The sequence below is a fragment of the Pholcus phalangioides genome, unplaced genomic scaffold (assembly GCF_987345545.1).
Source record: "Pholcus phalangioides strain wild (caught in Gottingen) unplaced genomic scaffold, Ppha-v1.0 ptg000011l_1, whole genome shotgun sequence".
In the NCBI taxonomy this organism is placed as follows: domain Eukaryota; kingdom Metazoa; phylum Arthropoda; class Arachnida; order Araneae; family Pholcidae; genus Pholcus; species Pholcus phalangioides.
This window is the reverse complement of record NW_028301604.1, coordinates 43,780,160-43,807,015: the sequence shown is the minus strand read 5'-3', so window position 1 is coordinate 43,807,015 and position 26,856 is coordinate 43,780,160. Positions and strand designations below refer to the sequence as shown.

The 26,856-nt window shown below is 40.8% G+C and overlaps 1 protein-coding gene across 3 annotated transcripts in view; it reads left to right on the top strand.

Moving 5' to 3' along the window:
• LOC149080456 (uncharacterized) overlaps nucleotides 1-26,856 on the top strand; it is a 1,573,269-nt gene that overhangs the window by 1,142,213 nt on the left and 404,200 nt on the right. The window lies entirely within an intron of this gene.

Sequence of the window (26,856 nt, the reverse complement as noted above, 5' to 3'; positions counted from 1 at the left end):
GGGTGTGACTTCGAGTGGGACATAAAGGCCAAAATTAAGTACAAAAAAGTAAAATAAATACGTACCAAAACTATTTATTCGACGGAATGATTACAATACAGCCTGTGCAGCACAGCTCAATGTCAGAAAGTAGACGAAGAGAAATGACCACAGGAGTTGTTCGAAGTGGCGGCCGCGAAGGTCATTGCACAATCAACAGGAACGGAATTGTCGACGAACGATTGTCGAACGCGCTCAAAGATACCGGGTGTGCTGGAGACGTCACACCCTCCATAAGTATTTTTGCGATTTTCATCGACTAAATTTGGTTTGCGATGCCATCTTCTAAGACAATTTTTGTTCCACTTAATGCCTAATATCACCCCTTCGAGTTTGTCGCCATTTCAAAGCAACACCCTGTAGATGAAAAAAAAATTAAGTATTTAAGATTATGACTAGGACTCGGATTTTTATGACGTGATATTTTTTTTACAACAAGTCGTTATTTTTGGAATTTTCAAGCAATAGTTAATTTTTTGGGTTTTTTTATACTCAAAATTTTAATCTTGGTCATTTTCTTCAGAGATATAGTATGCACTCACAAAAAAAAAAAAGAATTCTTCTCTTCTTTTCTTTTGGGAAACAATAAACTTTGCGTCTAATGTGACTATTTTTTTGTTCTCAGAGGACCCTTTTGCTATGTTTCTGAATTGCACGCCAAGCATTTGCGAAAGATGTTATTCATTCGAGCTCTCGAAATATTCGCGCTCAATGCATTTTCATCATGTCTAAACGCAAGGATTTTCTTCAGGAGGTACAGACTTGGTTGTGCTATCCCGCAAATCGGCACTGTTAAAATCCAAAGCTCTATAACAATGTTTTTGCATTATGTTTTGAAGTAAAAATCACTTTTCAAGATTTTTCCCCCCTGAAATTGTCACTTCCTCAAGTTTGATGATTCAACGTCACGTCGGGAGGGGTTAAAAACTATAGTTTATGCTTACGCAATATTTTACCCCATAGGTGGGAAAAATAGAAGGCAGGGGGTTTGGTCACTCACGTGTTGGACACTAGTTTTGGTCACTAACATGTTTGACACTGGTTTTGGTCACTAACATGTTTGACACTGGTTTTGGTCACGTGTTTGACACTAGCTTTGGTCACTAACATGTTTGACACTGGTTTTAGTCACCAACATGTTTGACACTGGTTTTGGTCACTAATATGTTTGACACTGGTTTTGGTCACTAACATGTTTGACACTGGTTTTGGTCACGTGTTTGACACTAGTTTTGGTCACTAACATGTTTGACACTGGTTTTAGTCACCAACATGTTTGACACTGGTTTTGGTCACTAACATGTTTGACATTGGTTTTGGTCACGTGTTTGACACTAGTTTTGGTCACTAATATGTTTGACACTGGTTTTGGTCACTAACATGTTTGATACTGGTTTTGGTCACTAACATGTTTGATACTGGTTTTGGTCACTAACATGTTTGACACTAGCTTTGGTCACTAACATGTTTGACACTGGTTTTGGTCACTAACACGTTTGACACTGGTTTTGGTCACTAACATGTTTAACACTGGTTTTGGTCACTAACATATTTGACACCGGTTTTGGTCACTGTTTGGTTACTTACACGCGCTTTAGACAATGCCGTCTTAACGTATTCCCCCGAGCGGGGGCCTCAGATGCAGAGGGGCCTCTCTCTTGCGTGAAAACTATATCTGGTTAAAATTTTCGAAAGTAACCATGTCTCGCCAGGTAGGGAGCCTCAGAAAAATCACTTTATCCGAAGGCCCAGGATACGTTTCAAACGGCTGACTCTAGGTCACTCACTGAACTGAGCCCTCGCTCTTTAGGTCACTCGTTTGCTCACTGGTCATTCTTTTAGTTACTCACTGACCTGTTCACTTGCTGTCTGGGCAGAGATGGATTTGTTGAGGGTTATGCAGTTTTCATCGGCCTCCCCCCCATTTTGCTCATTTTGGTGGGAACTCACTCCTCAAATTTGCCGACTTTTTGAACTTGTCATTTCTGGGCTATAGCCCGCTTAGTCCTCCTGTAAATAGGACATGGTCTTCAGTAGCGCAGCATGCGGATGGTTAAAATCTGAGTGTTGCAAAAAAAAAAAAAAATTCAGGGAAAAAACAAAAAATATCAGCCAAAAATAGGGCAAATTGAGTTGAATATTTCTGGAACTAATAGAGATATGAATTATTAGTATACTGGATTACCGAAATCGTCGAATTACTGCAAGTTAATTGAAAAAGCCCATTTAAATAATATAAACTTCTGCTCATAGACATGCACTAGTAGAGGGGAATTGAGAGTTCCAGGACAGAGGCCCCAGAGGTCTTCAGCGGCCCCCCACCCTCTCCTCTTCCAGATAGCGGCCACCGAGTCTACCACGAGAGGTGTTACATCCTGATTTTTTTCCGTCACTAAGGTGTTATAAGACAGATGGCGTCTTTCGAACGAGTGTATTTATATAACATATATATTTATACATATTCTACCCATTTCCTTCCTCCCCATCACATCCCAACTGTATATAAGGTTTGGAATTAGTTCAGAGTGAAAGGATGGAAAAAAATTATCTTGACCCCCCGCAGTAGTGGGAGCTATGGTGGGGTTGATGTTTTGTTTAAGGCTTTGAAAGGAAAAGTTTCACGGAAAGATATAACGAAAATGTTAGAAAGACAGGATGCGTTCACACTTCACAGAAATAAGAGGAAAATATTCAAGAGGAACCGGACGTTAGTCGGTGTGATAGATCAGCAATTTCAAGCCGATTTAGTGGATATGAGAAACCTCTCCCGCTTCAACGATGGTTATCGATACATTCTAACATGCATAGACGTGTTATCGAAATACGCATGGGCCATCCCACTTAGAGAAAAGACTGGCGGAAACGTGGTCAATGCTTTTGAAAGGATATTTGACGTCAGGAAACCACTCGCTTTACAGACGCATAAAGGTACTGAATTTAAAAATAGGGTTTTCCAGAAATTCCTTGAGAAAAGAGGTGTGAATTTTTTCACTACTGGGAACGAGGACATTAAAGCAGCTGTAGTCGAAAGATTCAATCGCACTTTGAAATCCAGGATGTGGCGTTACTTCACTGCGAATAAAACTTATAAATACATCAATGTTCTACCAGATTTAATCCACAGTTATAATAATACCTATCACCAGAGCATTAAAATGACCCCTGCGGAAGTCAATAAAGGGAATGAGAAGCAGGTGTGGTATAACCTTTATCGTAAAGTACAGAAAAAGGTCAAACAGAAATTTAATGTTGGCGACCATGTTCGCATTACTCGTTCTAAACATCCCTTTGAGAAAGGATACGAAACAAATTTCTCACATGAGGTGTTTGTGATAGATTCGTGTGTTACAAGGACTATCCCTGTTTATAAGTTGAAGGATTTGATGGGGGAGGATATCGAAGGTACATTCTATTCGGAGGAACTGGTCAAAATTGAATTGGGTGACATTTTCCCCATAGAAAAAGTGTTGAGGAAGAGAAGGAAGAATGGGAAAATTCAATATCTAGTGAAATGGCAGCATTATGCAGACAAATTTAATTCATGGGTAGAGCTATAAATAACGTACCCCCTTACGATACAAAATCATTCGTTAAGATGACATCGTTCTATCTAACTCTCCGAGCGATGCCTCAAAAGACTTTTTCCCGGAAAATACTTTATCCGATTTCACCGTAAAACTCCCTGATGCATTGGAGTTCGGGTCCGACGTCGAGGTTGCTTTATCCGAGTTGATATTCTCCCACTCCTTCCATAACATAATGGATAGAACCAATACTTTTGAATTTGACGTGGGTAACGGTGTGTTAAAAAAAGGAAAAATACCTTGTGGTTTTTACGAGACTACGTTTGATCTCATCAAAGCAATATCTCACAATTTCCAAGACAAGATCGGGATAACATTCAATAAGACATCGAAGAAAGTAAAAGTTAATCTTAAAAAAAGTTCAAGACTTATCCTTCACTCCGGTATCGCTGAAAACTTGGGATTTGAACCAGGAGAGATAAAAGGACCGATTTCAGAAGGACCTTTTACGGCGGACCAGAAACTAGATTTTCATTTATTGTACGTGTACAGAAATATACATAGTTGAGCCCCAAGTTGTCAGTAACATATATACTCCACTACTCCGAATAGTGAAAGTAAGCGGTCAAGATGGAGAAATCGTGAATGCATCATTCGAGAGAGAGAGGTCACTACATTCCATTAGCTCGCAAACACTTCGAAACCATCCATATTTATATAAAGACTCACACGGGTCACCCAGTATCATTTGAACGGGGAAAGTGATAGTGAAACTACACTTCAGACTGAGACATCTCTGAGCATGCCGTATCAACAGTATCGCTGCTGCGTGCATAGAATAACCGATTATTATACAAATCCGTCAGGTCGTGGACTCCAATATTATCAAGGATCGTCTCTGCAACGTGGTTATGGTTTCGGATCGATTTTTTCATCCCTTTTCCGATCAGCCATCCCCCCTCTTGAAAAGTGGAGCGAGAGCTATCGGCCGACAAGTTTTACGTTCGGGTGTGGATCTCTCGAAAGACATCGTCCAAGGGAAGGACGTGAAAATGGCTACCAGAGAAAGAGTGAAAGAAGCGGGTAGAGCTCTTACGGACAAAGCGTCCACGAAAATAAAAAAATGCTCGGCGGGCATAAAAGTAAGCGTGCACTAAATAAAAGGATCATTCACAAGAAAGTCAGGAAAGTGTCAACATCACCAGACATATTCGACTGAAAATGGCTATGGCAGGAATATTATGGAAAGCTCCCCAGAAAAGCGATGATGAAAAGCGTCTGAAAAGATGTCTGAAAAGCGAAGAGGAATTGTTTAGTCTCCCCCCTACTCAAACCGCTATAGAAGGAGGGGAATGGATTGAATTTCTCCCCATTTCAAGCATAAGAGACGGTGGTGGACCCCTAGAATTCAACGTGTCTGGAAGCACAGAAGACTACATTGATTTACCCGCGACACAACTATATGTTCGAGTTAGAGTTTCTATGGCAGATGGGAAGCCTTTGTCCGATAATGATCCAGTTGCCCCAGTTAATCTGTTCTTACACTCCCTATTTTCGCAGATAGACATCTCTCTTAACGGGAGAAACATCACCAACTCTTCCCACACGTATCCCTACCGTGCCTACATCGAAACCTTATTGAACTACGGACTTGATGCAAGGATGGACCCCTCTCTATGGAGGGTTATCACAAGGATACTGCCGGGTATATGGATGACTTTGAAAACAATCAAGGGTTGAAGAAGCGAGCTGCGCTTATAGCAGGTAGTCGCTCTTACGACCTGATGGGTAGACTGCATTGCTCCCTCTTTTTTCAAGAGAGGTTGCTTCTCAATCTTGTCGATATGAAAATCAAACTGACCCGGTCAAAGCCGTCATTTTGCCTTATAGCTGAAGCTAACCAATATGCTATTCTGATAGAACATGCAAGCCTCTTCGTTAGAAAAGTGAAAATAAACCCAGCAGTCGCCATAGGACATGCGAAAGCTTTAGAAAAGACAACGGCAAAGTATCCAATCAACAGAGTTCTTTGTAAAGTTTACTCAGTAGCCCAAGGAAGTATGTCATTCGTTCAAGATAATGTTTTCTTAGGCGCGATGCCACGTAGAGTTATCATTGGTTTAGTCGGCAACGAAGCCTTCAATGGGACTTACAAGACCAACCCTTTAGATTTCAAGCACCACGACCTGAATTTCATAGCCGTATACGTGGATGGTCGTCCAGTACCCCATAAACCATTAGAACCGAACTTTACAACTTCAAACACTGTGAGAGCTTACAAAAATTTGTTTCAGCTCGGGGAGGACCGTGGAATAGACATAACTCGCGAGGAGTTTGAAAAAGGATACACCCTCTTCTGTTTCTCTCTGTTACCCGATCAGAGCGACTGTGGACATTTATAGTTGGTGAGGCAAGGAAACCTACGCGTAGAGTTGAAGTTCGCAAAAGCTTTATCTAAAACCGTGTCAGTGATTATATACGGAGAATTTCAGAACCTGATAGAGATTACTAAATCGAGAAGTGTGCTGTGTGATTTTTCAAGTTGGTGGATGCTGATCAGATACGTCGAGCTCTCGGAAGAAACCCGATCACGAGAGAAATATTTATCGGTGTTTATGCCAGTGATACATTACCCGCAAGCATAGGTAAATATCCAGCAGCTATGGTGGTGAACACGGATACGAGTGAAGAAGAGGGAGAGCACTGGTTGGCGATTTACCTCCATGATGAATTCTCTGCTGAGTTTTTTGATTCCTTCGGAAGGAAACCGAGTTATTTCAAAAAAGGGAGAATTGTTAAATTCGTGAAAAAATTCCAACGTTATTTATAATGACCGGGCATTTTTTTTTACAGTCAGTCTACTCCCAAGTCTGTGGACATTATGTCATTTATTATATATACTGCAAATGTTTGAATGAAAGTATGATTTCTAATGTGTCTCGCTTTAGTGAGAACAACGATAACAGAGTGTTCAATTTTGTAAGAAAAAAAATTTTGCTGAAATAAAAATGAATGCCATCAAACTCATATCGTCATTATTTGTTATGCAGCCGTTAACGTTACATCACCCTTTTACAGCGGTCTGTGCCGGTGGTAGTGGTAGTGGAAAAACTTACTTTTTGAAAAGTCTGCTCAAACATCGTCATAAACTCTTAAAACCACTTCCCGAACGAATAATGTGGTTTTATGGGGAATCACAACCCTTACACTCGGAAATAGAATCAGAAGTCCAAAATATTGAATTCAAAGACAATTGCAATTTTGAAGACATAACAAATGCGCTTCTAATTTTCGATGATCTTATGTCAGAACTTGCAGGAGAACGAAAAATGGTTAAGCTTTTCACCAAATACAGTCATCACAGAAACTTATCTGTAATTTTTATAACTCAGAATTTTTTCCACAAGGGTTTGCGAGAGTTAACGTTGAATGCCCATTACATTTTTCTTTTCAAAAATCGGAAGCATGTGAATCAAGTGACTCATTTAGGAAGACAGTCCGACAAATTTGAAATTCTTCATGGAGGCTTATAACGACGCAACGAAGGAGGCTTATTTTTATCTCCTCATAGACTTACGTCAAGAAACGGAGGAAAAAATGCGATTGCGAGCGAATATACTGCCCTCTCAGTTGCAGCATGTATATCAACCGCGACGCTGAAAAGAATTCAGTTACTTCCGAGATGACTGCCGTGATAGATGTGGAGGGTTTCGAGCTCAGTGATGGGAATTTCATCATTAAAGAACTCGCATACATGTAAAAAAAAAAAACATGTAAAACTTTTCACGGTGTCTACAAACCGATTAAAAGGATTAACTGTTTATCATCCAGAGATCGACGACAAGTGTGATGGGTTACGAGGAACATACACAACATTCCTTGGGAAATCGGCAGTCTCCCGTGGGAGCTCCTGGAAACCGAATTAACTGCTCTAAAAAGAAAATTCAAAGTTCTGTTCGTCAAAGGATTGAACAAATGTCGCATGTTCGAGAGTCAATATGGATTGAAGGTGATCAATTTAGATGACATTTCATGCCCAAATGTTAGTAAATTACCCCACACATGCTGCGACCTCCACCGCCATCGTAAACACTGCGCATTCGCCAAAGCCGTGGCTTATGCAAACTGGTTAAATGAATGAGCATGCAACACGCTTCCACTATTCGGCATTATGTCGGTGCAGAAGCAACAAGTGCGTCTGTAGTGTAGTCTTCAATGCGCCTGCCCTAAGAGTCAACGACAAAAACTTTTCAAAAAAATTCCGAACACGGCTATAAAAACTGTTTGCGAATCAGCACTTAACTTATTGAAAGGTAACATCCCCGTCACGAATGCACAGAAATCAAAGCTCCGTAAACACAAACCGATTCTCCGACAGTTAGCAAACCGAAAAATACCCTTGTATAAAAAACGTAGGAATTTAACACAGAAAGGTAGTGGATTTCTATATGTCTTATTTCCGCTAGCATTCAGTGCGATAACTTCATTGATATCGAAGTGAACATGGAATTCACCAAGAAAATGGTTATCATACCAGAAGAACGTGCCACTCATCATACGATCCCAGAACACTACCTCTCCGAGATGGACATAGAAATGCAGAAAATATTGAAAAGCAAACAACCTGATTACATTAAAATAAAATTATATCAACAAGTGCTGAACAAGCGAATATCGGCTAACGAGAACAATCTACCTCAACTTGAAGAAAAGGAAGATGAGAACAAAGCAGAGTCCAAGCCGGTGACCAATCCCCAACACACCGCAGAGAAGAAAAAGCCTGAGAGAGTGATGGAAAAGAAACCGGATCTCGAAGATGTGATTCTTTTAGGAACTCCGAAATCCAACAGACCGGCAGTAGAGAAAATACTATCTTACATGAAACTGCATCCGCGAATCGTGAGATGGACACCAGAGGGAGAGTTTGTATATAAAGGGCGGAAAATCGCAAATTCAAACATAATCGACCTTATGTCCAGTGTAGTCAGCTCCGGAAAGAAGAAAGTTTCCCCCCCCCCCCAGAAAGAATTTTTGAATGCCCTAAGTGATATCAACCTTCCTTCCACGTACATAAAAAATAAGGTTTATCAAAAGAAATGGATCACGCTGTAATAACGGGAAAGACGCGCTTTAACGTTGATGAGAGCGGAAAAGTCTTGATATCGGTTGTGCTCATAATTAGTATACTAACTTTATCCAGCCTGGCATTGCTCGCGTACGACGAGAACGAGAAAGGCTACCAATTTGGGGGAAACTGTTCACGTTCTGAACCTCTTGGTGATAACGTGTTTTTCACGAAATGCAATACAGTTTATGATATCCGAGATTTTGTGAATAATACACCCACGATTAAAGGAATCAATTTAAATTCTAAACAGATGTATAAATTAATTGAATATGCAATTGATATTTTGCTATGAAGAAATAAAAAAAAATTAATTGAAAATAACTTGCTGCCTGTGTTACATTATTGTGTGTATTTCACTCATTTATTTTATGATTATTAATTATCTTAAAGAAAAAAGGTTTCTTTTATGAAACGGTGAATGAAATGGGGGGGGGGGCCTTAGCCTGGACGCCACTCCAATTACCGAACTCAGGTGAACTGATCTCAACCATCGGCATTAAAACATGGATGGAAATACAGTCTCGGACCTGCCCCAAGAATTCATCACGCAAGCCTTTCACACACACATGCAAACACACACACACACACACATACAGGCACCCTAGAAGGGTATTCATTCGACGTCACTCCAATCCTCGAAATCAATCTGATCCAGGTCGTCGACATTCATCTGACCATCATCATCAACATCATCGAAGATAGCATCCCCATGGTTGGGAATCTCCATGGCTCTTGCGAGAAGATGAATTCGATGCTATTTCTTTGCGTCGGTTCACACTGCAAAGAAAGAAAACATGTTTTGACAATTGCCGAAAGCATAAAAGTAATTAAATTTTCTGTAATGTGAAAATAATGGTAATAATGATAATAACAAAGAAATATTACCTCCTCAATCGACACATCGGCAGACGAATATTCATTGCCTTCACTCTGCGTCGGTTCAATCTATAAAGAAATAATCCATGTAATTTTCAAAGTGATGGAAAACATAAAATTAATCGAATTTTCTTTAATGCGAAAATAATAATAATAATAATAATGAAATTACCTCTTCAACCGACGTATCAAAGCGTGCCAGCAGATCCCAGATGATATCGTCTGAGTCGATTTCGATCAATTGGCTGCGATGAAAGGATATGTCTTCCGATGAAACTCCCTCCTCGGAGTCATAGTGTTCATCTCGTCCCATCGCTATTAACTCTTCTAAATCAATATACTCGGACTCCCTCGAACGTTCGACGGTCGGCTGCTGTCTCACAGTCGGGAAAACAACAGCAACAGGTACGGGGACGTTGTCAGATTTTTTCCGCTGCTGGTGCCTGGGACTTCGACATTGTTTACAATCGAAAGCCAAAAGAGAAATGAAGTATTTTCTGGCGCTGGTGTTGTAGAGCGTTAATTCAAAGGATGTCAATTTACAGTATATTCCCATATAAACTACATCCGCAGGAAATAACTATTTGAACGATAAGTCGATTCACATGCGTACCGCAACTGCGTACAGAAAGTATTTCCGCGGTAGTGATACATCCCCCAACTCGTTTTAATTATCCAATAGTAGCGATATCATTTTGAAGGATGTGCATTACTTTATTTCCCATCATTTACATGTTTATACGGATGTGATGAGTTACCATCTTATTTATGAACCTTTATGATAACACATCTGTTTAACACGGCTTTCAGGGTGGCCATGGTATCTGTTATATTTGTTAGGCCGATACATCAAATTATGTGAGTTGGCGGCTATTTTGTACGCCAATTGTAGCGAGCGTTTTTCTGTGACTGTATTACGAAATAAGTCGTTAACCAGGAAAGGAGGCGAGCAGTAGGCTCTCCCTTTAAAAATAAAGTTAGTACTATAGGAGTACGTGTTTATGTTAAATTGTGTGATTGAATCTCATTAATGCACAGTAGTAGCATTTTTAGGTTACATTTTTAACTGAGCTATTGAATATTTGGTCCGTCTATAGCCACAGGATAATTGAAAATGAATGCTAAATATAATCGTCAAGAAGGAACTGTAAAATTAAAATCAAAAGTTACTCAAGTAGAAAATTTTGCCAAGGACTTTGAGCCATCAGTGGATTCAAAACAATTACTTGATGTGAAATTGAACAATGTTGCCGACATCAAAAAAAATGTTGAAGCATTGAGGAAAATATTATACGCTCAACCAGAGACTATAGACATTAGCGTGTTCGACGAAGAGTTACTGCACATAGATGAGCGACTAGAAACTCTGGAGGTAAGATTTCTTTTCTACCAAGAGTCGATGAAAAGTCATCATAAAGTTAATGTTGATGAGCGTAAAGAAATCTCTCGTATAAAATTGCCAGACATTCCTCTACCAGAATTTTCTGGCAAGTATGAGGAATTTAGTCAGTTCAAAAATCAATTTAAGTGTTTAATTGAAGGCAACGAACAATTAACCGACGTACAAAAGCTGTATTATTTGCGAGCATCATTAAAAGGGGATGCAAAAAAGCTTGAAACAGCTGACGAAAGCTATGCTTCTTTGTTTCAGGCGTTAACAACTCGTTATGAAAACAAAAGAATAGTTGTTGACACTCATATTCAAGCTTTAATAAATTGCGCTAAAGTTCAACACGAGTCACCTAAGGAATTGCGCAATCTAATTGACAATGTAAATAGAAATTTAAGAGAGTTGAAATCATTAAAATTTGAAAGAAATGATTTATCAGACACCATGTTACTGAATGTATTACTTCAGAAAATAGATAAAGAATCCAGAAAGGAAAATAAGTTAACATTAACATCTACCGAGGTTCCTAAACTAGACAATTTTCTGGAATTCATTGAAAAAAGAAGTATAATGCTTGAAAGTGTCGGAAAAATAAATAGTCGTCAGCAGCAGCGTGACCACAGAATACAACCGAAAGTAAAAGCTTTCATGGTATATGATAGGGATAATGTCAAAGAATATACAAAATCTTGTGTCTCTTGCAAAGGTTTTCATGCATTATATAAATGTGTAAAATTTCAAAGAATGAGTGTTTCGCATAGATATGAATTTGTGCGAAAGCATAATTTATGCTATTGTTGCTTAAAAATTGGCCATATTACGTCTCAGTGCTTATCAAAGGTGGTTTGCTCTATTTGCAATTTGAGACACAACACTCTCTTACATCGGAGAGAAACGGCGTCTCCAAAAAGCAATAAAGATGTCATCCAACGAAAAAGCGAAAGCGCTTCCCCCGTACCCTCAGAGGGAGGAGCAGTAGGGGGCCAACAGCCAGATGTTCTTCATAGTCTGAGGAATGTGGTAAACACAAATTCATCAGCACTTCTCAGTACTGTGAATGTTTACGTCTGCGATTCCCAAGGAAAAGAGACTCGAGTTAGGGCCATACTCGATAATGGTAGTCAAGTGAACATGATGACAACAAGCTGCACCGAAGCCCTCGGGTTGAAGAAAGAAAAAGTTTATGCCCCCGTTTGTGGCATTAATGGCTTGTCACATACCGTGAAAAACAAAACTACCGGGGTAGTCGCAAACAAAAGCGGCGAGTTCAAGAAAGAATTGGATTTTTTGATTGTATCCAAAATAACAGATTTCATCCCATCGTCTCCTCTTGATTTATCGGGCTTGAAGTTTCCCGAAGGAGTTGAACTTGCTGACCCACATTTTTCCAAGCCAGGGAAAATACAACTTTTGATCGGAGCAAAAATATTTTTTGAGGCATTGAAGAGCGGACAGCTGTATCTCAGCAACGAAGTGTTACTTCAGAATTCTGTATTTGGGTACATAGTCTCCAGGACAATTTCTCACTCGTCATCTCAGCAATGCTGTTTTCTCTCGAAAAAAGTTGATGTGTTAGATCAATCCATTAGGAAGTTTTGGGAAATTGAATCTGTTGAGGAGAAGCTACCCCTGAAAAGCAAAGAAGAACTTTTTTGCGAGGATCATTTTGTAAAAACCCATCGTAGAAATGAAAGAGGGGAATATATAGTTGATCTTCCGATGAAGGAAAATGTTGAACCTGGGGAATCCATGCAATTAGCTGAGCAAAGGCTGAATTGGCTGTGGAAAAAATTGGATAAAAATCCCCAAATGTCTGTTCTTTACAAACATTTTATGGCCGAGTATGAGGACTTGGGTCACATGCAGGAGATGATGGAGGGACATGAGGATATAAAATATGTTATGCCTCACCATGGAGTCTACAAACCTGATAGCAGTACCACTAAATTAAGAGTAGTTTTCGACGCTTCAGCCCCTTCTACCAATGGATTATCACTTAACAACTGCTTGTTTAATGGGGGTGTGGTCCAAGAAGACATCTTTTCGATACTGCTAAGATTTAGAAGACATAAAATCGCTTTCACTGCCGATGTGAAAAAGATGTACAGGCAGATCTGGGTCAATCCTGATCATTGCAACTTACAATGCATCTTATGGAAAGAAAGTCCGTTAGATGAAACCAAACTGTACAAGTTACTTACAGTGACATATGGAACAAAATGTGCACCATATTTAGCCACTAGGGTGTTAAGGCAGTTAGCTTATGACGAACAGAAGAAATATCCTCTTGCTGCTGCCGCAACTCATACTGATTTTCATGTTGATGATATTCTAACTGGTTCTAACGATATAACAAGTGCCATTGAATTGCAGCAACAGCTGATTTCTATGTTAAAATGTGGAGGCATGGATTTACACAAGTGGTGCTCCAACGAAAATGCATTGTTGAACAATGTCCCTGTTCATGAACGAGAATATTGCTTTCAGGATCCTGAAAATGACACGGTGAAAACTTTGGGTTTAAGATGGAACCCTAAAGAAGAATTTTTTTGGTTTCACTGTTGCTCCTGGTAACAACATACCTACCAAGCGTGCTGTGTTGACAGATATCGCAAAATTATTTGATCCGTTAGGCTTGCTTGGTCCTGTTCTAGTACAAGCAAAGATTTACTTGCAGAAGCTCTGGCTGTTGAAAATCGACTGGGACGATGAACTGCCTTCTCAACAATCGAAAAACTGGAGAAAATTCCGAGAAGGACTTACAAAGTTGACAAATCTCCAGATTGATCGTTTCGTCTTATCAGACTCTGCTGAAAAATTAGAAATTCATGCATTTTCAGACGCGTCAAAGGATGCATACGGGGCTGTTGTATATGTGCGTTCGCTTACTGCCGTGGGTGACATGAAGGTGGTACTTCTTTGTAGCAAATCCAGAGTTGCACCTCTCAAAGTAGTAACCATACCACGTCTTGAACTTTCTGCTGCAAAACTGCTCTCAAAACTTGTTGAGAAGGTGCTATCTTCTCTGCGTGTGGAAGTGGACAAGGTGTGTCTGTATACCGACTCAACAATAGTGTTGGGTTGGATCAACGCTTCACCTCATCAATTGAAGGTATTTGTTGCTAACAGGACCTCCAGAATCAAAGAAATCACCAAGAACTTCCATTGGTATCATGTGAAATCCGAAGATAATCCTGCAGACTTAATTTCAAGAGGAGTTAGTCCTGATCAAATCATCGATCAGACTTTATGGTGGAATGGACCAGGGTTTCTTCATGAGAGAACTATCGACTCCACAGATGGAGCTTATCCTATTACATCCGATGCAGATTATCTCCGGGAGTTCAAGAAATATGCTGATGTGACTTTGACTCTAAATCTGAACGAAGTTTTCATGGATTCTTTATTTTTGTTTTCAGGTTCATCCATAATTCGAGAAATCCACTTAACAAGCGAAAGGGTCCTTTGTCACATCAGGAACTTCAAGGTAGTATGCAATATCTAGTTCGTTGAGCACAAGAAATAGAGTTTAAAGGTGACATATTCAATCTTAGAAAAGGGAAATTGGCAACAGACAAGATAAAAAACTTACTTCCATACTTAGACGAAAAGGATATTTTGCGAGTAGGTGGTCGTTTACGGCACAGTCAAGTAAGTGATAGCCAAAAACATCCGATCATATTACCATCAAAACATAAGCTCACTAGTGATCATTGAGCATCATCATAAAAAATATTTACACATTGGTCCGCAAAATTTATTGTATTCTTTGAGGAGAGAATTTTGGCCATTACGTGGCAGAGATATGTGTCGTAAGGTTGTACATGACTGCATCACTTGTTTCAAGATAAAACCTGTAACAGTAGAACAACTCATGGGGGATTTACCTAAAGAAAGAGTCGCTGTGAATTATCCCTTTAACTGCTCTGGTGTCGACTTTTGTGGACTGTTTCTGATAAAATATAAGGGCCAGAGAAAGGGGATCTACCACAAGGTGTATATTTGCATTTTTGTATGCATGGTCACGAAGGCCACTCATTTGGAAATAGTGTCTGATTTGACATCCGAAGCATTTATCGCTTGCTTGAAAAGATTTGTTGCCAGGAGAGGCAAACTTCAAAAAATGTTCAGCGATAATGCAAAAAACTTCGTAAGTGCTAATAAAACTCTGAAAAATTGGTATGCCGATATTGTGCAGAGTAATAACAATCTCGTCAACTATTTATCAGCAGAGGGTATTCAGTGGCAGTTTATACCTCCCAGAGCACCCAACTTTGGTGGTTTGTGGGAGTCCGGGGTAAAATCCTTTAAGCACCATTTGAAACGTGTAGTTGGGAATTCGAAACTAACACACGAAGAACTGTTAACTATTGTCAATCAAGTAGAGGGAATTTTAAATTCACGTCCGTTAACACCACTATCTAGTGATATAGATGATTTAGATATTCTTACGCCTGGTCATTTCCTCATTGGTCGCCCAGTCACTGCTATTGTAGAGCCATCACTGACTGATGTTAAGGAAAACAGATTGAACTTATGGCAACGTACATCTAAATTGGTGCAAACAATCTGGAAGCATTGGCAAAACAATTATTTGAGCACTTTACAACAACGAAATAAATGGAAAGGTTCCAAGCCCAACATCAATGTTGGAGATATGGTTGTCATGAAAGAAGAAAACCTCCCAAGTTGTAAATGGATTTTGGGAAGAGTCGTGGAGGTTTTCCAGGGTAGGGATAATAAAGTGAGAATTGCAAATGTAAAAACAATGAATGGAATCTTCAAAAGATCAATATGTAAAATCGCGTTGTTGCCGTTTGAAGGGTCTCGATAGAAAAAAAAATCATTAGGTTTCCGCCTTGAAATTATAATTGTATAATATACAGTAGTACATTTGTGTATGTATATAGTGCATTTGTATTTTATATAATTAATTTTTGTTTCGCAAATATGATATCTGTACTGCATCGAATTTTTGTTATATGTGAATTTTGTTTATGTATTCAAGTTTTATATTGTCGTATTTATTGAAATTAATATTTCAATGCCGGGCGGCATGTTAGGCCGATACATCAAACTATGTGAGTTGGCGGCTATTTTGTACGCCAATTGTAGCGAGCGTTTTTCTGTGACTGTATTACGAAATAAGTCGTTAACCAGGAAAGGAGACGAGCAGTAGGCTCTCCCTTTAAAAATAAAGTTAGTACTATAGGAGTACGTGTTTATGTTAAATTGTGTGATTGAATCTCATTAATGCACAGTAGTAGCATTTTTAGGTTACATTTTTAACTGAGCTATTGAATAATATTAACCGTTTTCTTGATTACTTGTCTCCGCTGTTTTCCCTCCTAATAGTGTTTAAACGGAACTTGTGCTTTATAAACATCATGTGTATCCGTTTCACCACTAATTTGACTTGGTTTGTTATCGATGAGGATACGCCTAAAAACATCCGTGGCTCCGATAGATCTCTAATTGACCATAAGGAAGGGGGGGGGGTATTCTTGATGAGGTGGATTAGTTCACTTCCTATTGATTACTTGTTTGTTTGTAGAAGGAGGGATGTGGTTGTTGTAGAACCTCTGTAGTATCATGATACTCCCACCCATTTCGTTGTGGGGGGCTCTTTCCGGTTGGTCTGAAGATACTGGTAGTATATACTAATCATACTCTAGATTACTTATCTCAACCGTTTCCGATACGAATGTTATTTAAATGGAACCCGCTGAACTCCCACCCACATCATTTGGTAGAATGGATTCAAGTAACAGTCATCAAGGTTTGGTGTTGGAGATCTCTAGAAACGTTTTGAAGTCACCGGGAGTCATACTAAAGCAACTTGAAGCCGATGTGGACTACTTACCACCCGAGCAGTCAAGAGTCATCATAGCTGGAAATGAGTATTCGATTCCTCGACAACATGCAGCCTATGGCGGATTGACTTACTCCTTCAGCGGTCTGCGACTAGTGGCAAAGCCATGGACCCCACTTCTTCAGGACATAAGAGAAGTCATCGAATCTGTTACGGGCTGCCAGTTCAACTTCGTCCTCATCAATAGGTACGCAGATGGGAGCCGTCGGATCGGGAATCATCGAGACAATGAAGCCGACCTGGAGGAGGACTATCCCATAGCCACTCTTTTCTTGGGAGCTGAAAGGAAGATTGTGTTTTCCCGTCAAAGCTTCGAGCCTGTGACCTACCAACTGGAAGATAATTCCCTCTTGGTGATGCGTTCCCCAACCAACCGTCTTTGGACCCACGGCATCCCAAACGATCCGAAAGTGAAGGAGATGCGAGTGAGCCTAACTTTCCGGAAGCTCCGTCCCGCAAAACGACCCCGCGACGGTGAAGAAAGTGCGGTAGTGAAGCGTCAGAAAATATTCACCGCTGACGTTCTTCCGGAGAACGTATTCCCTGCGACCGCTAACATTCTCATCAGTGTGAATGTTTTCAAAAATGAACTCAAGATCCACATACGTCGACATCGCGTTGGTGAAAATGGTTACCTACTACCAACGAAGGATGGAGTATCGCTGACGCCATATGTGTTTGAGTGTCTAAGAGAGGCGATGGCGGAGCACTTCCGACCGCTAAAAAAACTTCTCTTTTGTTGTTTCAAAAGGCGAAAACCTTTTGGTTTGGACGAGGGAGGACGACGTCATGTTCCAGCAGATATACCAGTGAGGGGATGAAGCCAAGCAGATGTGTGAAAACGCGCTAACTATTTTCCGTAGCTGCTGCAATGCACTATTAGCCAGCGGTGGATCAGCTGATGCATCTTCTTCCCATATCCGTCAAATGATGTGTACCGAATATATGAAAGAGTGTCTACAACAAAGGGAAGAGCGTCCGGAAGAGCTTGCTGACCCAGGAAATTAACTTGCTAAACTCATGTCTGAGGAACTCGAGTTGTGCATCAACGACATATTCCAGTGTGATGGGTGCGAATATAGACGTGAAGGACAGTTATCTCACGATTGTATGAGGAAGTCTTATGACGATCGTCTCCATAAGTATTTTGAACGAGCCTTCGCGAAGATAAATGTAAAAAGTACCGCCATGAAGTTTAGAGGAAGCTGTGATTTTCTGAAAAGTATTGATGTAAACAGCTTTTTACAGCTCGTTAAAGATTTCTATTTGTGTGGGGATCCGATACCGAGATGGCTAAATTTCTAGAAATAAACAGATATTTACCCCCTCATCCTGTCTCTTCTTTTTTTTTTTCTTATTTCCTATCACTGAAGTTTTGGTTGGAGGGTAGCTGATAAGAAACGGTATAAATACCCTACGCACAATTCAGAATTTCTCTCACCGTAATTATTCACCGTCGAGCAGCTTTCAGAGTTTGTTCTGAATTTTTCTTTCATCGTATTTCAGTTTACGGCGTGTATTAGAAAAATGTCCGGATTTAACAATTCCATCCCTTCGGAAAAAAAAGTGGCTTCTGATGATCGATTTTGGAATTCCGTCGCAGGATTTCAACGCGTTGTTGGACTATTATGAGGTTCAGGAGGAGTTTAATAACATGGATATTTCCGATATGGTTGGTGGTGCGGTTGGTGGTTAAGTAGCGCTACTTCTGCGATGGACATGCAACTTCCAGGACGTAGTAAACACCCTGCAGATACCGAACTGTCACTCATCCGGCAAAGAAGTTCAAGTTGGTGGTAAGTCTGATTTTGGAATTTATTCATTCACTGTTTTATTTTAGTTCTTTAACCGAGTGAAAATTGTAATCTTCGTTAATAAACTGAAGAGCCAAAAAAACTGGTACAGGCATGCGTATGCAAATAAAGAGGTATGGAACCAATCAGAGTACGGCGCTGCGGTCGGCAACGCCTATATAACACAACAAGTGTCTGGCATAGTTGTTAGATCGGTTACTGCTGCTACAATGGCAGGTTATCGAGATTTAAGTGAGTTTTGAGCGTGGTGTTATAGTCGGCGCACGAGAGATGGAGCATAGCATCTCCGAGGTAGCGATGAAATTTGGATTTTCACGAGTGTACCGTGAATATCGGAAATCCGGTAAAAAATTAAATCTACGACATCGCTGCGGCCGGAAAAAGATCATGCAAGAACGGGACCAACGACGACTAACGAGAATCATTAAACGTGACAGACGTGCAACCCTTCCGCAAATTGCTGCAGATTTCAATGCTGGGCCATCAACAAGTGTCAGCGTGCGAACCATTCAACGAAACATCATCGATATGGGCTTTCGGAGCCGAAGGCCCACTCGTGTACCCTTGATGACTGCACGACACAAAGCTTTACGCCTCGCCTGGGCCAGACAACACCGACATTGGACTGGTGAGGACTGGAAACACGTTGCCTGGTCTGACGAGTCTCGGTTCCAATTGCTTCGAGCTGATGGACGTGTACGGGTATGGAGACAACCTCATGAATCCATGGACCCTACATGTCAACAGGGGACTGTTCAAGCTGGTGGAGGCTCTGTGATGGTATGGGGCGTGTGCATTTGGCGTGATATGGGACCCCTGATACGTCTAGATACGACTCTGACAGGTGACAGGTACGTAAGCATCCTGTCTGATCACCTGCACCCATTCATGTCAATTGTGCATTCCGACGGACTTTGACAATTTCAGCAGGACAATGCGACACCCCACACGCCCAGAATTGCTACAAAGTGGCTCCAGGAACACTCCTCTGACTTTAGACATTTCCGCTGGCCACATAAATCCCCAGACATGAACATTATTGAACATATCTGGGATGCCTTGCAACGTGCTGTTCAGAAGAGATCTCCACCCCCTCTTACTCCTACGGATTTATGAACAGCCCTGCAGGATTCATGGTGTCAATTACTTCCAGCATTACTTCAGACATTAGTCAAGCCCATGCCACGTCGTGTTGCGGCACTTCTGCGGGCTCGCGGGGGCCCTACACGACATTAGGCAGGTTTACCAGTTTTTTTGGCTCTTCAGTGTATATAATAATAAGTATAGATTTTTTTTATCTCACGTTCAACTTTTACTTTCTCGATATCAGTAGGAAAAATTTAAAAACAATGTATATTCAATCACATTTAAGATATGATCTCTATATGGGTATACTGAACAAGAGGATGAACCGATTTAGATTTAAAATTTGAATTAAAAATTTGAAAAGTGGCATAGGAAAACTGCTCAATGCCTCAGTCTAAGACCTTCTAACATATCGTTATTAGAATGCCTATACATACTTATTTTCGTGTTTATTCGAGAGTTTGAGTAGATATTTAAGGTGTATACAAAATGATATATTAGCATGATTTTGTGATAAAAAATAAATAAATGTAGAAAACATAAGTTTAAGTAAGCAATATCCATATATTTTTGTAATGACTGGATTTGTTGATGAACTGGATTTTTTTTTATTCCGGTCCCGATGGTATCCACTTATAGATGTTTGACGATATCATCTTGTTATACTTGAGAAGGGGGGGAGGGATTTCTGAAATAGGAGGAGGATGATTCTGAATTCCCGTCTTCGGGTTGCTAAAGCGAAATCCGCATTAGTTGGTAAAATGTTCAACATCGGTATTAAAATCGATTCGTTCCTAGATTCTATGATTTTTAAATATATCATTTGAAATAATAAAATTTAATAAAATAGTGGAAAAATGTTGTGTGTGTGTGTGTGGTATCAACTTCATCCCCCTCCGCCTTTTCTCAAACATGGGGATGAAATTGAAGTTATATTTTTATTTTGCTTGCATAGGTTTTATTCCATGAAAATAGCATAAGTCGTTAGTTTATATTTCATGTTTTAACTCATCAGAATTTTAAAATTTTATTCTTATCTGAGATTATTACAAATATTTTTTTTCTATTTTATTTATTCATCCCACATAACTCGAATGAGTGATGACCAACCCCTAGCTTGCGTTTGTTTCCGGTAGTTGAACATATCAATGTTTTTGTACCAAAAGCATCTGTCAGGACACTCAATTTTTCAATAGTTTACACCGCTTTAAAATTTCTAGTGTTCTTACGTTGTTCTACGTTGATTATATTCCTAATGCGTGCGCACAGACATGTAATCTTGCTGTTATCGATTTTTTTTTCGGGGGTGAAGGAGGGGAGGGGGTGAAACACACGCGTATACCCCCATTACTCTAAAAATTATCGGTCTTCACTGGAACAAGTGTCGATGTATATTTACTCATGCATTTACTGGATTATCTGAGTTTCGAAATTTATAAGGGGCTTACGTATCTTTTTTTTTTTTATGTTTCAGAAAAACCATAAATGTGATATTTGTGAGAGGACATTTTCACTGAAGAAGGATTTAGCCAGACATTCCACAGTACACACTGGAGAAAGAACCTTCTCCTGTAGAAAATGTTCTAAGCGCTTCACTCGTCGAGATAACATAGACATGAGTGAAAATGCTCCAAAAGTATAGGCTTATTAGAGCAACGGTCTAGCCAACATCCATCAGTGGTCGACCACCTGCTAGTGGGGGAGCAGCCACCCAGCCAACCACCAGCGGAGGAGCAGCCGCCCAGCCAACCAACAGCGGGGGAGCAGCCGCCCAGCCAACCGCCAGCGGGGGAGCAGCCGCCCATACAACCACCGGTGCTGGGAGTCTTCTCCACGATCCCCATCCATCCATCGGAGGGAAATCGTAATGACATGTTCGCTTTCCTAGGTGATGTCCGTGAAGAAGTTCGGGATCATTTGATGAATATGTTACGTAGGCAGAGAGGTATAAAGTGGTACCTTAACATTAATGTTAAATTTTCGAGAGTGACGGAGAACGGTGAGATTGAGCACACGACATCTTACTTCCGCTCACGAGTAGAAACCCTTCTAATTGCCAACGAGTCAGTGTTGGATGATAGGTTGGACGGTGCCTACGCCAAAATAATAAAATCATTCGAAGAATTCCTATCGCGTGGAAGTGGTTGGGTTCTCGATGAGATCGTTATAATGGAGCTCAAAGTGGCATTGTATAACCCTCTGGCCGCCGCTTCTTATATTCCCCTGCCATCTCAAATCGCCAAAAAAAATGCCGTCGTGAATGGGAAAAACAGTGACGATAAATGTTTCCTGTGGAGTGTTCTCGCGGCACTTCATCCACAGGATACCCACCCGGAGAGAGTTTCTCAATACGTTCAACATGAGGGGGATTTGAACATGTTAGGAATGGATTATCGAGTGAAATTTAAGCAAATCACTCTCTTTGAGAAACAGAATAGCATCTCGGTGAATGTTCTCGGTTATGAAGACGGTGAAGTTTTCCCCCTACGTGTTACAGAAGCCCGGTGCTCACGCCATGTGAATTTGTTGTATTTTAGTAATGAGACTACGAAGCACTATGCGTGGATAAAAAACATGAGCCGCCTGCTATCCCATCTGACGAAACATAACGGTGAAAGCTATTATTGTCCATATTGTTTACACCGGTTTACTTCCAGTGAACTTCTAAAGTGCCATGAGGGGGGAGTGTCAACCTCACGGTTCTCAGAAAACACTGATGCCTACGGGGAACGAGAAATGGTTGCGATTCACACAATTCCACCACCAGCTGAAAGTACCATACACAATCTATGCCGACTTTGAGTGTATTTTGGAGAAAATTCATTCCTGTCCGACAAACCCGGCTAACTCCCATACCATCGAGACATAACTCCACACCCCGTGCGGGTTTTCATACTTAATAGTCGGATCCAATGGGAAGTGTCTCAAACCTCCTGTCGTTTTCAGGGGTGAGAACGCTGCTCGGGAGTTTCTTCAGAGATTGTTGGAGGAGGATCGGGAGCTGCAGGAGAAATTAAAAGTGATCATACCGCTTGATATGAGTGAGGGGGATGAGAAAAAATTTCGAAGCACCACAGTCTGCGACGTATGTGGGAAACCACTTGGTGACGACAAGGTGAGGCACCATGACCATTTAACCGGTGAATTCATCACGGCCTTGCACAATGCGTGCAATTTACAGCTCAAGTACTCTTCTCATATACCGGTGATCATGCATAACTTGAGAGGGTATGACAGCCACCTCATCGTGCAGGCTGCGGGTATGTTCAAGGAGGAAAGTCTATCAGTCATCCCCCAACAACCTCAAAAAATATATCTCGTTCTCCGTAGGCAATCTGCGTTTTTTGGACTCTTTCCAGTTCCTGGCAACATCTTTGGGAGATCTGACCTCCAACATGTCTCGAGAAAAATTCCGGTTGATGGAGGAAGTATTCCCGGTTGATTAGGTAGATCTTCTAATTCGCAAAGGGGTTTACCCTTATGAATACGTGGATTCTTTCACCCGTTTCACCGAACCCTCCCTCCCACCTCGAATTGCCTTCTCAAATGCAATAACGAGCGAAGAACTCAAGGAGGATGATTACTCGCATGCTAGAGAACTGTGGAGGGTTTTCGGTGTTAAAAATCTCGGTGAATATCACGATTTGCATGTGTTATGCGATACAGTGCTTTTGGCAGACATATTTGAAAATTTCCGGGACTTATCCCTCACGAATTACAAAATTGACGCCTGTCATGTTTATACATCGCCAGGTCTCGCTTGGGAGGCTTGCCTACGTATGACCGGTGTTGAGTTGGAGCTGCTGGCAGACATCGATAAGCATCTGATGTTCGAGAAAGCCATTAGAGGAGGGGTATCGATGATCTCACACCGCTATTCTAAAGCGAATAGTTTTAAAGCCGGTGACTACGACCCCAGCGAACCTGCTAAGGAGATCATCTATTGGGACGCGAATAATCTTTATGGATTTGCCATGTCCCAGTATCTCCCAGTTTCAGGATTCCGGTGGTTAACGGAAGAGCAGGTAAGGGACACCGATTTCCTAAGCATCCCGGATGACTCCTCAAAGGGGTACTTGTTGGAGGTAGATCTAGCATATCCCCGTCATTTACACGATAGTCACTCCGAGTACCCATTAGCCCCAGAGAAATTGGTGGTGACAGAAGACATGTTTTCACCTTTCATGAGGGATGCAAGAAGGGGTATTCAAAACCACCCCATGAAGAGTGTGAAGTTGGTACCAAATTTGCTAAATAAGCAGAAGTACGTTTTGCATTACCGCAATTTAAAACTTCACGTCTCTCTGGGGATGGAGGTGACTCGTGTACATAGGGTAATTGAATTCGAGCAAAAGCCGTGGATGAAGGAGTACGTCGATTTTAACACGGTGTGCAGACAGACTGCCACCAATGATTTTGAAAAATCATTTTTCAAATTGATTAATAACTCGGTGTTTGGAAAGACCATGGAAAATTTGAGAAAACATGTGAATGTTAGACTCATAAACACCGAGAAAAAAGCTAGAAAACTGGTAGCGTCTCCTTCATTCACGGCATTTCGAGAATTCGATAATGATTTAGTTGCCGTGCAGATGAAAAAACCGGTGTTGAAACTGGTAAGACCCATGTACGTCGGGGCCGCGATCTTGGACGTTAGCAAAGTCCGTATGTATAAGTTCCATTACGGCTATGTGAAAAATAAATACGGAGATAAAGCGAAACTCCTTTTCACAGATACGGACTCTCTAGCGTACGAGATACGCGACACCGACTTGTACAAAGATATGTACGATAATCTCGGTGAGTTTGATACCTCAAATTATCCGGTGAATCACTTCCTACACAGCAACGCCAATAAAGCGGTGATGGGGAAGATGAAAGATGAGACAGCGGGTAAACCGGTGATGCAATTCGTTGGGTTGAGGTCCAAGATGTATAGCTTCACCACTGTTGAGACAGAAAAGCAGGTGGCGAAAGGTGTAAGCAAAAGCACTGTCAAACGAGATCTACGTCATCAACATTATGTGGACTGTTTAGTCAATAACCACCGATTCAGACACGAGATGGTGAAAATAGAAAGTAGACGTCACATAGTGCACACGACGAAATCACGGAAAATTAGCTTGTGCCCGTTGGATGACAAGCGATATATTTTAGATGATGGGGTGAGCACACTAGCGTATGGACATTGGCGAATTCCTTAAATGATAAAACTTTATTACATTAACCAGTTGAAAAAAAAAAAAAAATTCCCGGTGACAACCCTATACGTTATAAAATGTCTTATGTCCTAAGTGGAGGAGGAGTATTCTCTCAGTATTGTTAAAATTGACAAGAATATCTGTATATAATCTATAGTAATAATAAAAAATTAAAAACAAATTATAAAATTATATAAATGTTTGTTATTATTTTCGTTTGTTATTATTGAGTTTTGCGGGGGAAAAATTAGGGGGGGGTTAAAGATTAGAGAAGTGTTCGGGGATTTGGGGGGGGGGGACTTTCAGTGGTTTTCGTTCATTTCAATACAAAATCTAGAAAGTTCGAAAGACACCATCTGTCTTATAACACCTTAGTGACAAACGGAAAAAATCAGGATGTAACACCTCTCGTGGTAGACTCGGTGGCCGCTATCTGGAAGAGGAGAGGGTGGGGGCCGCTGAAGGCCTCTGAAGGCCTCTGGGGGCCTCTAAGGGCCTCTGTCCTGGAACTCTCAATTCCCCTCTACTACCTCTACTTGCACTGATATGTTTTCCTCTTCTATGCTCGGAGAAAACCGGCCTAAAAACGTCAGATTACTGAAAGGATTATTCTCTACGTAGTAGTATGGGAAACTTTATTTGAAGACAAAAATATGGGTTTCTGGCGCAAAAATTTTCATAAATTTCATTACAATGCTGAAAAATTTTAATGAATTTTTCTAATTTTATCGTCTCGTTTGAAAATTATAAGGTAAATAAGGACGTTAAAGGTACTATTTGTAAATACAGACATGTCATAAATGGTTATTTTACTGTAGTGTTTCTTTTCTTTTTAACCCTTTCTGGCGTGGTGTCCTTCGTATTGAGACCACTTGTTTAGATTGTTTTCTATGGGTTTTGTAAAAATGTCTGCCCTTGAAAGGGTTAAGAGAGATGTTTGGTGTGTTATAAAATTTTCATTGAATTTCTAAAATCGTTCACAGAAAGACAAATTAACCGTCTAGAACGTGAGTAATTGAAAGAAGAATGCTTAATGTGTTACCTACACAAATCGCCAATTCCTCGAAGCGTATATATAAACACGAAAAGTTGCTGGAGTGAGCGTAGCTCGGCTGTGGACACGAGTTACTAGCAGTGGTTCCCAACATTTTCAATGCATACGCCAAGCAGATCATGGGTAAATACTAAACAAGGTATTCAGCGAAAAAAACCTGAGTCCACAGAGGAACTACCTTGGGGGACCCCCATGGATGGAAACAAAGTCCTTTTGGTCGGGTCTAGTGCCGGGTAGCAAGTACTGAGCTGATATGAATTAGTTCGGGCCAAGCAGACCCAATTGAGGTCCCCTCGTGGATCTGGCGGCAAATAAATAGAACTTATTCTAGATATAATTCCCTATCGAACGACACAAACAGACCACAGAGGGCCCACCTGGGGTAACTGATGTAATCAAAGCTCATTTGGCCGATCCCAGTGCCGGCACGCAAAGTCTGAATAGGGAACACATCTACCCTGTGCTGTACTGAAACCGAAACTGCCTTATCATGGACCCTACATATGAGAGGTTAAAAGCTGGACCGCATAGGTTCAGCTTTTTTTTTGATAGCATGTGGCCATTTAAAGTTTGGGCGGTCAAATATATTTTTCGAAAGCACAGTGCTACCCGTTACGGGTAGGGGGCTGTCATTGTGCGTGCATAGTACATATTTATTTGATAACTGCTTTGTTTTTGTGCGTCAAGGCACTAGCCCGGACAAGGGTGAGGCCGACAGGGCTCTAGGCTTGGGGTCCGGGACGATTCTCATCATTTTTTGTTTTTTCACTCTATAAATTAACTATAAAGGGACCCGTGAAAAGTCTGGTCTATCCAAAGGCTTCAGCCAAGGGGCTCAGCTCTAGGATGTGGGGTCCATGTGGTCAAGGCTT